This window comes from Pseudophryne corroboree, chromosome 6, assembly GCF_028390025.1.
Source record: "Pseudophryne corroboree isolate aPseCor3 chromosome 6, aPseCor3.hap2, whole genome shotgun sequence".
Lineage (NCBI taxonomy): Eukaryota > Metazoa > Chordata > Amphibia > Anura > Myobatrachidae > Pseudophryne > Pseudophryne corroboree.
This window is the reverse complement of record NC_086449.1, coordinates 75567477-75581903: the sequence shown is the minus strand read 5'-3', so window position 1 is coordinate 75581903 and position 14427 is coordinate 75567477. Positions and strand designations below refer to the sequence as shown.

The 14427-nt window shown below is 38.8% G+C and overlaps 25 non-coding genes across 25 annotated transcripts; all 25 read right to left on the bottom strand.

Moving 5' to 3' along the window:
- Positions 1-115: 115 nt before the first annotated feature.
- On the bottom strand, positions 116-256 carry LOC134938566 (U4 spliceosomal RNA). The gene has a single exon (XR_010181099.1). It is a non-coding gene; the product is annotated as a U4 spliceosomal RNA (small nuclear RNA).
- Positions 257-689: 433 nt separating this feature from the next.
- On the bottom strand, positions 690-830 carry LOC134938491 (U4 spliceosomal RNA). The gene has a single exon (XR_010181037.1). It is a non-coding gene; the product is annotated as a U4 spliceosomal RNA (small nuclear RNA).
- Positions 831-1263: 433 nt separating this feature from the next.
- On the bottom strand, positions 1264-1404 carry LOC134938334 (U4 spliceosomal RNA). The gene has a single exon (XR_010180904.1). It is a non-coding gene; the product is annotated as a U4 spliceosomal RNA (small nuclear RNA).
- Positions 1405-1837: 433 nt separating this feature from the next.
- Positions 1838-1978, bottom strand: LOC134938333 (U4 spliceosomal RNA). The gene has a single exon (XR_010180903.1). It is a non-coding gene; the product is annotated as a U4 spliceosomal RNA (small nuclear RNA).
- Positions 1979-2411: 433 nt separating this feature from the next.
- Positions 2412-2552, bottom strand: LOC134938591 (U4 spliceosomal RNA). The gene has a single exon (XR_010181120.1). It is a non-coding gene; the product is annotated as a U4 spliceosomal RNA (small nuclear RNA).
- Positions 2553-2985: 433 nt separating this feature from the next.
- Positions 2986-3126, bottom strand: LOC134938464 (U4 spliceosomal RNA). Its single transcript, XR_010181013.1, has one exon. It is a non-coding gene; the product is annotated as a U4 spliceosomal RNA (small nuclear RNA).
- A 433-nt stretch (positions 3127-3559) lies between these two features.
- On the bottom strand, positions 3560-3700 carry LOC134938620 (U4 spliceosomal RNA). The gene has a single exon (XR_010181145.1). It is a non-coding gene; the product is annotated as a U4 spliceosomal RNA (small nuclear RNA).
- Positions 3701-4133: 433 nt separating this feature from the next.
- LOC134938445 (U4 spliceosomal RNA) lies at positions 4134-4274 on the bottom strand. The gene has a single exon (XR_010180997.1). It is a non-coding gene; the product is annotated as a U4 spliceosomal RNA (small nuclear RNA).
- Positions 4275-4705: 431 nt separating this feature from the next.
- Positions 4706-4846, bottom strand: LOC134938568 (U4 spliceosomal RNA). The gene has a single exon (XR_010181101.1). It is a non-coding gene; the product is annotated as a U4 spliceosomal RNA (small nuclear RNA).
- Positions 4847-5279: 433 nt separating this feature from the next.
- Positions 5280-5420, bottom strand: LOC134938359 (U4 spliceosomal RNA). Its single transcript, XR_010180927.1, has one exon. It is a non-coding gene; the product is annotated as a U4 spliceosomal RNA (small nuclear RNA).
- Positions 5421-5854: 434 nt separating this feature from the next.
- LOC134938358 (U4 spliceosomal RNA) lies at positions 5855-5995 on the bottom strand. Its single transcript, XR_010180926.1, has one exon. It is a non-coding gene; the product is annotated as a U4 spliceosomal RNA (small nuclear RNA).
- A 433-nt stretch (positions 5996-6428) lies between these two features.
- Positions 6429-6569, bottom strand: LOC134938332 (U4 spliceosomal RNA). Its single transcript, XR_010180902.1, has one exon. It is a non-coding gene; the product is annotated as a U4 spliceosomal RNA (small nuclear RNA).
- Positions 6570-7002: 433 nt separating this feature from the next.
- LOC134938480 (U4 spliceosomal RNA) lies at positions 7003-7143 on the bottom strand. The gene has a single exon (XR_010181028.1). It is a non-coding gene; the product is annotated as a U4 spliceosomal RNA (small nuclear RNA).
- Positions 7144-7576: 433 nt separating this feature from the next.
- On the bottom strand, positions 7577-7717 carry LOC134938237 (U4 spliceosomal RNA). Its single transcript, XR_010180825.1, has one exon. It is a non-coding gene; the product is annotated as a U4 spliceosomal RNA (small nuclear RNA).
- A 433-nt stretch (positions 7718-8150) lies between these two features.
- On the bottom strand, positions 8151-8291 carry LOC134938483 (U4 spliceosomal RNA). The gene has a single exon (XR_010181030.1). It is a non-coding gene; the product is annotated as a U4 spliceosomal RNA (small nuclear RNA).
- A 433-nt stretch (positions 8292-8724) lies between these two features.
- On the bottom strand, positions 8725-8865 carry LOC134938383 (U4 spliceosomal RNA). Its single transcript, XR_010180946.1, has one exon. It is a non-coding gene; the product is annotated as a U4 spliceosomal RNA (small nuclear RNA).
- A 433-nt stretch (positions 8866-9298) lies between these two features.
- On the bottom strand, positions 9299-9439 carry LOC134938546 (U4 spliceosomal RNA). The gene has a single exon (XR_010181083.1). It is a non-coding gene; the product is annotated as a U4 spliceosomal RNA (small nuclear RNA).
- Positions 9440-9872: 433 nt separating this feature from the next.
- LOC134938401 (U4 spliceosomal RNA) lies at positions 9873-10013 on the bottom strand. Its single transcript, XR_010180960.1, has one exon. It is a non-coding gene; the product is annotated as a U4 spliceosomal RNA (small nuclear RNA).
- A 432-nt stretch (positions 10014-10445) lies between these two features.
- Positions 10446-10586, bottom strand: LOC134938331 (U4 spliceosomal RNA). Its single transcript, XR_010180901.1, has one exon. It is a non-coding gene; the product is annotated as a U4 spliceosomal RNA (small nuclear RNA).
- A 433-nt stretch (positions 10587-11019) lies between these two features.
- On the bottom strand, positions 11020-11160 carry LOC134938508 (U4 spliceosomal RNA). Its single transcript, XR_010181051.1, has one exon. It is a non-coding gene; the product is annotated as a U4 spliceosomal RNA (small nuclear RNA).
- Positions 11161-11592: 432 nt separating this feature from the next.
- On the bottom strand, positions 11593-11733 carry LOC134938330 (U4 spliceosomal RNA). The gene has a single exon (XR_010180900.1). It is a non-coding gene; the product is annotated as a U4 spliceosomal RNA (small nuclear RNA).
- Positions 11734-12166: 433 nt separating this feature from the next.
- LOC134938398 (U4 spliceosomal RNA) lies at positions 12167-12307 on the bottom strand. The gene has a single exon (XR_010180959.1). It is a non-coding gene; the product is annotated as a U4 spliceosomal RNA (small nuclear RNA).
- A 433-nt stretch (positions 12308-12740) lies between these two features.
- Positions 12741-12881, bottom strand: LOC134938434 (U4 spliceosomal RNA). The gene has a single exon (XR_010180988.1). It is a non-coding gene; the product is annotated as a U4 spliceosomal RNA (small nuclear RNA).
- Positions 12882-13314: 433 nt separating this feature from the next.
- On the bottom strand, positions 13315-13455 carry LOC134938431 (U4 spliceosomal RNA). Its single transcript, XR_010180985.1, has one exon. It is a non-coding gene; the product is annotated as a U4 spliceosomal RNA (small nuclear RNA).
- A 432-nt stretch (positions 13456-13887) lies between these two features.
- Positions 13888-14028, bottom strand: LOC134938376 (U4 spliceosomal RNA). The gene has a single exon (XR_010180940.1). It is a non-coding gene; the product is annotated as a U4 spliceosomal RNA (small nuclear RNA).
- Between the last annotated feature and the right edge of the window lie 399 nt (positions 14029-14427).

The window sequence follows — 14427 nt, the reverse complement described above, 5'->3', positions numbered from 1 at the left end:
TCAATCTTCAAAATCAGCAACTGGAAGACACAAAGTCTTTGTGGCTCTTCACATACAGGAGTAGGAATTAAACTAGACTGGATTCAATAACTCTCTCATTTACAAGAGCTAATAGTCTCCTGGGAGACTAACAAAAATTGCCAATACTGACTATATTGCAAGTCATCATGGCGGGGTATTGGGTAAAGTTTTCAACTAGCAATAATCACGCCTCGGTTGGACCTCATTAGCTTTGATAATGCCACTGCGCAAAGTTTAAAAGACTAGGATGGAGCAATCACCATGTGCTACATAGAACTCATTACAGCCATGGCTAGACAAATGCAGTCTCTGGCAAGTAGCAGTGGATTGTGGGAATTTATATTTTAATGAGTCCAAGACCTGGCAAAACATACCTGGGTGATGCCTTCAGGGAAATTGTATTTTCTGTTCCCAAGTGCTTTTTCATCTCTCACACTCTGTTAGCAAGAGTTGTAAGGAATTTTGTCCAAGAGAATTCCAATTTGCATGAGAATGCATTAAAAAAGGCTGGAATATTTCATAAAGAGCAAAGATAATGAGAAAAATCTCAAAGTCAATCTTCAAAATCAGCAACTGGAAGACACAAAGTCTTTGTGGTTCTTCACATACAGGAGTAGGAATTAAACTAGACTGGATTCAATAACTCTCTCATTTACAAGAACTAATAATCTCCTGGGAGACTAACAAAAATTACCAATGCTGACTATATTGCAAGTCATCATGGCAGGGTATTGGGTAAAGTTTTCAACTAGCAATAATCACGCCTCGGTTGGACCTCATTGGCTATGATAATGCCACTGCGCAAAGTTAAAAAGACTAGGATGGAGCAATCACCATGTGCTACATAGAACTCATTACAGCCATGGCTAGACAAATCCAGTCTCTGGCAAGGAGCAGTGGATTGTGGGAATTTATATTTTAATGAGTCCAAGTCCTGGCAAAACATTCCTGGGTGATGCCTTCAGGGAAATTGTATTTTCTGTTCCCAAGTGCTTTTTCATCTCTCACACTCTGTTAGCAAGAGTTGTAAGGAATTGTGTCCAAGAGAATTCCAATTTGCATGAGAATGCATTAAAAAAGGCTGGAATATTTCATAAAGAGCAAAGATAATGAGAAAAATCTCAAAGTCAATCTTCAAAATCAGCAACTGGAAGACACAAAGTCTTTGTGGCTCTTCACATACAGGAGTAGGAATTAAACTAGACTGGATTCAATAACTCTCTCATTTACAAGAACTAATAGTCTCCTGGGAGACTAACAAAAATTGCCAATGCTGACTATATTGCAAGTCATCATGGCGGGGTATTGGGTAAAGTTTTCAACTAGCAATAATCACGCCTCGGTTGGACCTCATTGGCTATGATAATGCCACTGCGCAAAGTTAAAAAGACTAGGATGGAGCAATCACCATGTGCTACATAGAACTCATTACAGCCATGGCTAGACAAATCCAGTCTCTGGCAAGGAGCAGTGGATTGTGGGAATTTATATTTTAATGAGTCCAAGACCTGGCAAAACATTCCTGGGTGATGCCTTCAGGGAAATTGTATTTTCTGTTCCCAAGTGCTTTTTCATCTCTCACACTCTGTTAGCAAGAGTTGTAAGGAATTTTGTCCAAGAGAATTTCAATTTGCATGAGAATGCATTAAAAAAGGCTGGAATATTTCATAAAGAGCAAAGATAATGAGAAAAATCTCAAAGTCAATCTTCAAAACCAGCAACTGGAAGACACAAAGTCTTTGTGGCTCTTCACATACAGGAGTAGAAATTAAACTAGACTGGATTTAATAACTCTCTCATTTACAAGAACTAATAGTCTCCTGGGAGACTAACAAAAATTGCCAATGCTGACTATATTGCAAGTCATCATGGCGGGGTATTGGGTAAAGTTTTCAACTAGCAATAATCACGCCTCGGTTGGACCTCATTGGCTATGATAATGCCACTGCGCAAAGTTAAAAAGACTAGGATGGAGCAATCACCATGTGCTACATAGAACTCATTACAGCCATGGCTAGACAAATCCAGTCTCTGGCAAGGAGCAGTGGATTGTGGGAATTTATATTTTAATGAGTCCAAGTCCTGGCAAAACATTCCTGGGTGATGCCTTCAGGGAAATTGTATTTTCTGTTCCCAAGTGCTTTTTCATCTCTCACACTCTGTTAGCAAGAGTTGTAAGGAATTTTGTCCAAGAGAATTCCAATTTGCATGAGAATGCATTAAAAAAGGCTGGAATATTTCATAAAGAGCAAAGATAATGAAAAAAATCTCAAAGTCAATCTTCAAAATCAGCAACTGGAAGACACAAAGTCTTTGTGGCTCTTCACATACAGGAGTAGGAATTAAACTAGACTGGATTAAATAACTCTCTCATTTACAAGAACTAATAGTCTCCTGGGAGACTAACAAAAATTGCCAATGCTGACTATATTGCAAGTCATCATGGCGGGGTATTGGGTAAAGTTTTCAACTAGCAATAATCAAACTTCGGTTGGACCTCATTGGCTATGATAATGCCACTGCGCAAAGTTAAAAAGACTAGGATGGAGCAATCACCATGTGCTACATAGAACTCATTACAGCCATGGCTAGACAAATGCAGTCTCTGGCAAGTAGCAGTGGATTGTGGGAATTTATATTTTAATGAGTCCAAGACCTGGCAAAACATACCTGGGCGATGCCTTCAGGGAAATTGTATTTTCTGTTCCCAAGTGCTTTTTCATCTCTCACACTCTGTTAGCAAGAGTTGTAAGGAATTTTGTCCAAGAGAATTCCAATTTGCATGAGAATGCATTAAAAAAGGCTGGAATATTTCATAAAGAGCAAAGATAATGAGAAAAATCTCAAAGTCAATCTTCAAAATCAGCAACTGGAAGACACAAAGTCTTTGCAGCTCTTCACAAACAGGAGTAGGAATTAAACTAGACTGGAAACAATAACTCTCTCATTTACAAGAACTAATAGTCTCCTGGGAGACTAACAAAAATTGCCAATGCTGACTATATTGCAAGTCATCATGGTGGGGTATTGGGTAAAGTTTTCAACTAGCAATAATCACGCCTCGGTTGGACCTCATTGGCTATGATAATGCCACTGCGCAAAGTTAAAAAGACTAGGATGGAGCAATCACCATGTGCTACATAGAACTCATTACAGCCATGGCTAGACAAATGCAGTCTCTGGCAAGTAGCAGTGGATTGTGGGAATTTATATTTTAATGAGTCCAAGACCTGGCAAAACATACCTGGGTGATGCCTTCAGGGAAATTGTATTTTCTGTTCCCAAGTGCTTTTTCATCTCTCACACTCTGTTAGCAAGAGTTGTAAGGAATTTTGTCCAAGAGAATTCCAATTTGCATGAGAATGCATTAAAAAAGGCTGGAATATTTCATAAAGAGCAAAGATAATGAGAAAAATCTCAAAGTCAATCTTCAAAATCAGCAACTGGAAGACACAAAGTCTTTGTGGCTCTTCACATACAGGAGTAGGAATTAAACTAGACTGGATTCAATAACTCTCTCATTTACAAGAACTAATAGTCTCCTGGGAGACTAACAAAAATTGCCAATGCTGACTATATTGCAAGTCATCATGGCAGGGAATTGGGTAAAGTTTTCAACTAGCAATAATCACGCCTCGGTTGGAACTCATTGGCTTTGATAATGCCACTGCGCAAAGTTAAAAAGACTAGGATGGAGCAATCACCATGTGCTACATAGAACTCATTACAGCCATGGCTAGACAAATCCAGTCTCTGGCAAGGAGCAGTGGATTGTGGGAATTTATATTTTAATGAGTCCAAGTCCTGGCAAAACATTCCTGGGTGATGCCTTCAGGGAAATTGTATTTTCTGTTCCCAAGTGCTTTTTCATCTCTCACACTCTGTTAGCAAGAGTTGTAAGGAATTTTGTCCAAGAGAATTCCAATTTGCATGAGAATGCATTAAAAAAGGCTGGAATATTTCATAAAGAGCAAAGATAATGAAAAAAATCTCAAAGTCAATCTTCAAAATCAGCAACTGGAAGACACAAAGTCTTTGTGGCTCTTCACATACAGGAGTAGGAATTAAACTAGACTGGATTCAATAACTCTCTCATTTACAAGAACTAATAGTCTCCTGGGAGACTAACAAAAATTGCCAATGCTGACTATATTGCAAGTCATCATGGCGGGGAATTGGGTAAAGTTTTCAACTAGCAATAATCACGCCTCGGTTGGACCTCATTGGCTTTGATAATGCCACTGCACAAAGTTAAAAAGACTAGGATGGAGCCATCACCATGTGCTACATAGAACTCATTACAGCCATGGCTAGACAAATCCAGTCTCTGGCAAGGAGCAGTGGATTGTGGGAATTTATATTTTAATGAGTCCAAGTCCTGGCAAAACATTCCTGGGTGATGCCTTCAGGGAAATTGTATTTTCTGTTCCCAAGTGCTTTTTCATCTCACACTCTGTTAGCAAGAGTTGTAAGGAATTTTGTCCAAGAGAATTCCAATTTGCATGAGAATGCATTAAAAAAGGCTGGAATATTTCATAAAGAGCAAAGATAATGAGAAAAATCTCAAAGTCAATCTTCAAAATCAGCAACTGGAAGACACAAAGTCTTTGTGGCTCTTCACATACAGGAGTAGGAATTAAACTAGACTGGATTCAATAACTCTCTCATTTACAAGAACTAATAGTCTCCTGGAAGACTAACAAAAATTGCCAATGCTGACTATATTGCAAGTCATCATGGCAGGGTATTGGGTAAAGTTTTCAACTAGCAATAATCACACCTCGGTTGGACCTCATTGGCTATGATAAGGCCACTGCGCAAAGTTAAAAAGACTAGGATGGAGCAATCACCATGTGCTACATAGAACTCATTACAGCCATGGCTAGACAAATCCAGTCTCTGGCAAGGAGCAGTGGATTGTGGGAATTTATATTTTAATGAGTCCAAGTCCTGGCAAAACATTCCTGGGTGATGCCTTCAGGGAAATTGTATTTTCTGTTCCCAAGTGCTTTTTCATCTCTCACACTCTGTTAGCAAGAGTTGTAAGGAATTTTGTCCAAGAGAATTCCAATTTGCATGAGAATGCATTAAAAAAGGCTGGAATATTTCATAAAGAGCAAAGATAATGAAAAAAATCTCAAAGTCAATCTTCAAAATCAGCAACTGGAAGACACAAAGTCTTTGTGACTCTTCACATACAGGAGTAGGAATTAAACTAGACTGGATTCAATAACTCTCTCATTTACAAGAACTAATAGTCTCCTGGGAGACTAACAAAAATTGCCAATGCTGACTATATTGCAAGTCATCATGGCGGGGAATTGGGTAAAGTTTTCAACTAGCAATAATCACGCCTCGGTTGGACCTCATTGGCTATGATAATGCCACTGCGCAAAGTTAAAAAGACTAGGATGGAGCAATCACCATGTGCTACATAGAACTCATTACAGCCATGGCTAGACAAATCCAGTCTCTGGCAAGGAGCAGTGGATTGTGGGAATTTATATTTTAATGAGTCCAAGTCCTGGCAAAACATTCCTGGGTGATGCCTTCAGGGAAATTGTATTTTCTGTTCCCAAGTGCTTTTTCATCTCTCACACTCTGTAAGCAAGAGTTGTAAGGAATTTTGTCCAAGAGAATTCCAATTTGCATGAGAATGCATTAAAAAAAGGCTGGAATATTTCATAAAGAGCAAAGATAATGAAAAAAATCTCAAAGTCAATCTTCAAAATCAGCAACTGGAAGACACAAAGTCTTTGTGACTCTTCACATACAGGAGTAGGAATTAAACTAGACTGGATTCAATAACTCTCTCATTTACAAGAACTAATAGTCTCCTGGGAGACTAACAAAAATTGCCAATGCTGACTATATTGCAAGTCATCATGGCGGGGAATTGGGTAAAGTTTTCAACTAGCAATAATCACGCCTCGGTTGGACCTCATTGGCTATGATAATGCCACTGCGCAAAGTTAAAAAGACTAGGATGGAGCAATCACCATGTGCTACATAGAACTCATTACAGCCATGGCTAGACAAATCCAGTCTCTGGCAAGGAGCAGTGGATTGTGGGAATTTATATTTTAATGAGTCCAAGTCCTGGCAAAACATTCCTGGGTGATGCCTTCAGGGAAATTGTATTTTCTGTTCCCAAGTGCTTTTTCATCTCTCACACTCTGTTAGCAAGAGTTGTAAGGAATTTTGTCCAAGAGAATTCCAATTTGCATGAGAATGCATTAAAAAAGGCTGGAATATTTCATAAAGAGCAAAGATAATGAGAAAAATCTCAAAGTCAATCTTCAAAATCAGCAACTGGAAGACACAAAGTCTTTGTGGCTCTTCACATACAGGAGTAGGAATTAAACTAGACTGGATTCAATAACTCTCTCATTTACAAGAACTAATAGTCTCCTGGGAGACTAACAAAAATTGCCAATGCTGACTATATTGCAAGTCATCATGGCGGGGTATTGGGTAAAGTTTTCAACTAGCAATAATCACGCCTCGGTTGGACCTCATTGGCTATGATAATGCCACTGCGCAAAGTTAAAAAGACTAGGATGGAGCAATCACCATGTGCTACATAGAACTCATTACAGCCATGGCTAGACAAATCCAGTCTCTGGCAAGGAGCAGTGGATTGTGGGAATTTATATTTTAATGAGTCCAAGTCCTGGCAAAACATTCCTGGGTGATGCCTTCAGGGAAATTGTATTTTCTGTTCCCAAGTGCTTTTTCATCTCTCACACTCTGTTAGCAAGAGTTGTAAGGAATTTTGTCCAAGAGAATTCCAATTTGCATGAGAATGCATTAAAAAAGGCTGGAATATTTCATAAAGAGCAAAGATAATGAGAAAAATCTCAAAGTCAATCTTCAAAATCAGCAACTGGAAGACACAAAGTCTTTGTGGCTCTTCACATACAGGAGTAGGAATTAAACTAGACTGGATTCAATAACTCTCTCATTTACAAGAACTAATAGTCTCCTGGGAGACTAACAAAAATTGCCAATGCTGACTATATTGCAAGTCATCATGGCGGGGTATTGGGTAAAGTTTTCAACTAGCAATAATCACGCCTCGGTTGGACCTCATTGGCTATGATAAAGCCACTGCGAAAAGTTAAAAATACTAGGATGGAGCAATCACCATGTGCTACATAGAACTCATTACAGCCATGGCTAGACAAATCCAGTCTCTGGCAAGGAGCAGTGGATTGTGGGAATTTATATTTTAATGAGTCCAAGACCTGGCAAAACATTCCTGGGTGATGCCTTCAGGGAAATTGTATTTTCTGTTCCCAAGTGCTTTTTCATCTCTCACACTCTGTTAGCAAGAGTTGTAAGGAATTTTGTCCAAGAGAATTTCAATTTGCATGAGAATGCATTAAAAAAGGCTGGAATATTTCATAAAGAGCAAAGATAATGAGAAAAATCTCAAAGTCAATCTTCAAAATCAGCAACTGGAAGACACAAAGTCTTTGTGGCTCTTCACATACAGGAGTAGGAATTAAACTAGACTGGATTTAATAACTCTCTCATTTACAAGAACTAATAGTCTCCTGGGAGACTAACAAAAATTGCCAATGCTGACTATATTGCAAGTCATCATGGCGGGGTATTGGGTAAAGTTTTCAACTAGCAATAATCACGCCTCGGTTGGACCTCATTGGCTATGATAATGCCACTGCGCAAAGATAAAAAGACTAGGATGGAGCAATCACCATGTGCTACATAGAACTCATTACAGCCATGGCTAGACAAATCCAGTCTCTGGCAAGGAGCAGTGGATTGTGGGAATTTATATTTTAATGAGTCCAAGACCTGGCAAAACATTCCTGGGTGATGCCTTCAGGGAAATTGTATTTTCTGTTCCCAAGTGCTTTTTCATCTCTCACACTCTGTTAGCAAGAGTTGTAAGGAATTTTGTCCAAGAGAATTTCAATTTGCATGAGAATGCATTAAAAAAGGCTGGAATATTTCATAAAGAGCAAAGATAATGAGAAAAATCTCAAAGTCAATCTTCAAAATCAGCAACTGGAAGACACAAAGTCTTTGTGGTTCTTCACATACAGGAGTAGGAATTAAACTAGACTGGATTTAATAACTCTCTCATTTACAAGAACTAATAGTCTCCTGGGAGACTAACAAAAATTGCCAATGCTGATTATATTGCAAGTCATCATGGCGGGGTATTGGGTAAAGTTTTCAACTAGCAATAATCACGCCTCGGTTGGACCTCATTGGCTATGATAATGCCACTGCGCAAAGTTAAAAAGACTAGGATGGAGCAATCACCATGTGCTACATAGAACTCATTACAGCCATGGCTAGACAAATCCAGTCTCTGGCAAGGAGCAGTGGATTGTGGGAATTTATATTTTAATGAGTCCAAGACCTGGCAAAACATTCCTGGGTGATGCCTTCAGGGAAATTGTATTTTCTGTTCCCAAGTGCTTTTTCATCTCTCACACTCTGTTAGCAAGAGTTGTAAGGAATTTTGTCCAAGAGAATTTCAATTTGCATGAGAATGCATTAAAAAAGGCTGGAATATTTCATAAAGAGCAAAGATAATGAGAAAAATCTCAAAGTCAATCTTCAAAATTAGCAACTGGAAGACACAAAGTCTTTGTGGCTCTTCACATACAGGAGTAGGAATTAAACTAGACTGGATTTAATAACTCTCTCATTTACAAGAACTAATAGTCTCCTGGGAGACTAACAAAAATTGCCAATGCTGACTATATTGCAAGTCATCATGGCGGGGTATTGGGTAAAGTTTTCAACTAGCAATAATCACACCTCGGTTGGACCTCATTGGCTATGATAATGCCACTGCGCAAAGTTAAAAAGGCTAGGATGGAGCAATCACCATGTGCTACATAGAACTCATTACAGCCATGGCTAGACAAATGCAGTCTCTGGCAAGTAGCAGTGGATTGTGGGAATTTATATTTTAATGAGTCCAAGACCTGGCAAAACATACCTGGGTGATGCCTTCAGGGAAATTGTATTTTCTGTTCCCAAGTGCTTTTTCATCTCTCACACTCTGTTAGCAAGAGTTGTAAGGAATTTTGTCCAAGAGAATTCCAATTTGCATGAGAATGCATTAAAAAAGGCTGGAATATTTCATAAAGAGCAAAGATAATGAGAAAAATCTCAAAGTCAATCTTCAAAATCAGCAACTGGAAGACACAAAGTCTTTGTGGCTCTTCACATACAGGAGTAGGAATTAAACTAGACTGGATTCAATAACTCTCTCATTTACAAGAACTAATAGTCTCCTGGGAGACTAACAAAAATTGCCAATGCTGACTATATTGCAAGTCATCATGGCAGGGAATTGGGTAAAGTTTTCAACTAGCAATAATCACGCCTCGGTTGGACCTCATTGGCTTTGATAATGCCACTGCGCAAAGTTAAAAAGATTAGGATGGAGCAATCACCATGTGCTACATAGAACTCATTACAGCCATGGCTAGACAAATCCAGTCTCTGGCAAGGAGCAGTGGATTGTGGGAATTTATATTTTAATGAGTCCAAGTTCTGGCAAAACATTCCTGGGTGATGCCTTCAGGGAAATTGTATTTTCTGTTCCCAAGTGCTTTTTCATCTCTCACACTCTGTTAGCAAGAGTTGTAAGGAATTTTGTCCAAGAGAATTTAAATTTGCATGAGAATGCATTAAAAAAGGCTGGAATATTTCATAAAGAGCAAAGATAATGAGAAAAATCTCAAAGTCAATCTTCAAAATCAGCAACTGGAAGACACAAAGTCTTTGTGGCTCTTCACATACAGGAGTAGGAATTAAACTAGACTGGATTTAATAACTCTCTCATTTATAAGAACTAATAGTCTCCTGGGAGACTAACAAAAATTGCCAATGCTGACTATATTGCAAATCATCATGGCGGGGAATTGGGTAAAGTTTTCAACTAGCAATAATCACGCCTCGGTTGGACCTCATTGGCTATGATAATGCCACTGCGCAAAGTTAAAAAGACTAGGATGGAGCAATCACCATGTGCTACATAGAACTCATTACAGCCATGGCTAGACAAATCCAGTCTCTGGATTGTGCAGTGGATTGTGGGAATTTATATTTTAATGAGTCCAAGTCCTGGCAAAACATTCCTGGGTGATGCCTTCAGGGAAATTGTATTTTCTGTTCCCAAGTGCTTTTTCATCTCTCACACTCTGTTAGCAAGAGTTGTAAGGAATTTTGTCCAAGAGAATTCCAATTTGCATGAGAATGCATTAAAAAAGGCTGGAATATTTCATAAAGAGCAAAGATAATGAGAAAAATCTCAAAGTCAATCTTCAAAATCAGCAACTGGAAGACACAAAGTCTTTGTGGCTCTTCACATACAGGAGTAGGAATTAAACTAGACTGGATTCAATAACTCTCTCATTTACAAGAACTAATAGTCTCCTGGGAGACTAACAAAAATTGCCAATGCTGACTATATTGCAAGTCATCATGGCGGGGTATTGGGTAAAGTTTTCAACTAGCAATAATCACGCCTCGGTTGGACCTCATTGGCTATGATAATGCCACTGCGCAAAGTTAAAAAGACTAGGATGGAGCAATCACCATGTGCTACATAGAACTCATTACAGCCATGGCTAGACAAATCCAGTCTCTGGCAAGGAGCAGTGGATTGTGGGAATTTATATTTTAATGAGTCCAAGACCTGGCAAAACATTCCTGGGTGATGCCTTCAGGGAAATTGTATTTTCTGTTCCCAAGTGCTTTTTCATCTCTCACACTCTGTTAGCAAGAGTTGTAAGGAATTTTGTCCAAGAGAATTTCAATTTGCATGAGAATGCATTAAAAAAGGCTGGAATATTTCATAAAGAGCAAAGATAATGAGAAAAATCTCAAAGTCAATCTTCAAAATCAGCAACTGGAAGACACAAAGTCTTTGTGGCTCTTCACATACAGGAGTAGGAATTAAACTAGACTGGATTCAATAACTCGCTCATTTACAAGAACTAATAGTCTCCTGGGAGACTAACAAAAATTGCCAATGCTGACTATATTGCAAATCATCATGGCGGGGTATTGGGTAAAGTTTTCAACTAGCAATAATCACGCCTCGGTTGGACCTCATTGGCTATGATAATGCCACTGCGCAAATTTAAAAAGACTAGGATGGAGCAATCACCATGTGCTACATAGAACTCATTACAGCCATGGCTAGACAAATCCAGTCTCTGGATTGTGCAGTGGATTGTGGGAATTTATATTTTAATGAGTCCAAGTCCTGGCAAAACATTCCTGGGTGATGCCTTCAGGGAAATTGTATTTTCTGTTCCCAAGTGCTTTTTCATCTCTCACACTCTGTTAGCAAGAGTTGTAAGGAATTTTGTCCAAGAGAATTCCAATTTGCATGAGAATGCATTAAAAAAGGCTGGAATATTTCATAAAGAGCAAAGATAATGAGAAAAATCTCAAAGTCAATCTTCAAAATCAGCAACTGGAAGACACAAAGTCTTTGTGGCTCTTCACATACAGGAGTAGGAATTAAACTAGACTGGATTCAATAACTCTCTCATTTACAAGAACTAATAGTCTCCTGGGAGACTAACAAAAATTGCCAATGCTGACTATATTGCAAGTCATCATGGCGGGGTATTGGGTAAAGTTTTCAACTAGCAATAATCACGCCTCGGTTGGACCTCATTGGCTATGATAATGCCACTGCGCAAAGTTAAAAAGACTAGGATGGAGCAATCACCATGTGCTACATAGAACTCATTACAGCCATGGCTAGACAAATCCAGTCTCTGGCAAGGAGCAGTGGATTGTGGGAATTTATATTTTAATGAGTCCAAGTCCTGGCAAAACATTCCTGGGTGATGCCTTCAGGGAAATTGTATTTTCTGTTCCCAAGTGCTTTTTCATCTCTCACACTCTGTTAGCAAGAGTTGTAAGGAATTTTGTCCAAGAGAATTCCAATTTGCATGAGAATGCATTAAAAAAGGCTGGAATATTTCATAAAGAGCAAAGATAATGAGAAAAATCTCAAAGTCAATCTTCAAAATCAGCAACTGGAAGACACAAAGTCTTTGTGGCTCTTCACATACAGGAGTAGGAATTAAACTAGACTGGATTCAATAACTCTCTCATTTACAAGAACTAATAGTCTCCTGGGAGACTAACAAAAATTGCCAATGCTGACTATATTGCAAGTCATCATGGCGGGGTATTGGGTAAAGTTTTCAACTAGCAATAATCACGCCTCGGTTGGACCTCATTGGCTATGATAATGCCACTGCGAAAAGTTAAAAATACTAGGATGGAGCAATCACCATGTGCTACATAGAACTCATTACAGCCATGGCTAGACAAATCCAGTCTCTGGCAAGGAGCAGTGGATTGTGGGAATTTATATTTTAATGAGTCCAAGACCTGGCAAAACATTCCTGGGTGATGCCTTCAGGGAAATTGTATTTTCTGTTCCCAAGTGCTTTTTCATCTCTCACACTCTGTTAGCAAGAGTTGTAAGGAATTTTGTCCAAGAGAATTTCAATTTGCATGAGAATGCATTAAAAAAGGCTGGAATATTTCATAAAGAGCAAAGATAATGAGAAAAATCTCAAAGTCAATCTTCAAAATCAGCAACTGGAAGACACAAAGTCTTTGTGGCTCTTCACATACAGGAGTAGGAATTAAACTAGACTGGATTTAATAACTCTCTCATTTACAAGAACTAATAGTCTCCTGGGAGACTAACAAAAATTGCCAATGCTGACTATATTGCAAGTCATCATGGCGGGGTATTGGGTAAAGTTTTCAACTAGCCATAATCACGCCTCGGTTGGACCTCATTGGCTATGATAATGCCACTGCGCAAAGATAAAAAGACTAGGATGGAGCAATCACCATGTGCTACATAGAACTCATTACAGCCATGGCTAGACAAATCCAGTCTCTGGCAAGGAGCAGTGGATTGTGGGAATTTATATTTTAATGAGTCCAAGTCCTGGCAAAACATTCCTGGGTGATGCCTTCAGGGAAATTGTATTTTCTGTTCCCAAGTGCTTTTTCATCTCTCACACTCTGTTAGCAAGAGTTGTAAGGAATTTTGTCCAAGAGAATTCCAATTTGCATGAGAATACATTAAAAAAGGCTGGAATATTTCATAAAGAGCAAAGATAATGAGAAAAATCTCAAAGTCAATCTTCAAAATCAGCAACTGGAAGACACAAAGTCTTTGTGGCTCTTCACATACAGGAGTAGGAATTAAACTAGACTGGATTCAATAACTCGCTCATTTACAAGAACTAATAGTCTCCTGGGAGACTAACAAAAATTGCCAATGCTGACTATATTGCAAGTCATCATGGCGGGGTATTGGGTAAAGTTTTCAACTAGCAATAATCACGCCTCGGTTGGACCTCATTGGCTATGATAATGCCACTGCGCAAATTTAAAAAGACTAGGATGGAGCAATCACCATGTGCTACATAGAACTCATTACAGCCATGGCTAGACAAATCCAGTCTCTGGATTGTGCAGTGGATTGTGGGAATTTATATTTTAATGAGTCCAAGTCCTGGCAAAACATTCCTGGGTGATGCCTTCAGGGAAATTGTATTTTCTGTTCCCAAGTGCTTTTTCATCTCTCACACTCTGTTAGCAAGAGTTGTAAGGAATTTTGTCCAAGAGAATTCCAATTTGCATGAGAATGCATTAAAAAAGGCTGGAATATTTCATAAAGAGCAAAGATAATGAGAAAAATCTCAAAGTCAATCTTCAAAATCAGCAACTGGAAGACACAAAGTCTTTGTGGCTCTTCACATACAGGAGTAGGAATTAAACTAGACTGGATTCAATAACTCTCTCATTTACAAGAACTAATAGTCTCCTGGGAGACTAACAAAAATTGCCAATGCTGACTATATTGCAAGTCATCATGGCGGGGTATTGGGTAAAGTTTTCAACTAGCAATAATCACGCCTCGGTTGGACCTCATTGGCTATGATAATGCCACTGCGCAAAATTAAAAAGACTAGGATGGAGCAATCACCATGTGCTACATAGAACTCATTACAGCCATGGCTAGACAAATCCAGTCTCTGGCAAGGAGCAGTGGATTGTGGGAATTTATATTTTAATGAGTCCAAGACCTGGCAAAACATTCCTGGGTGATGCCTTCAGGGAAATTGTATTTTCTGTTCCCAAGTGCTTTTTCATCTCTCACACTCTGTTAGCAAGAGTTGTAAGGAATTTTGTCCAAGAGAATTTCAATTTGCATGAGAATGCATTAAAAAAGGCTGGAATATTTCATAAAGAGCAAAGATAATGAGAAAAATCTCAAAGTCAATCTTCAAAATCAGCAACTGGAAGACACAAAGTCTTTGTGGCTCTTCACATACAGGAGTAGGAATTAAACTAGACTGG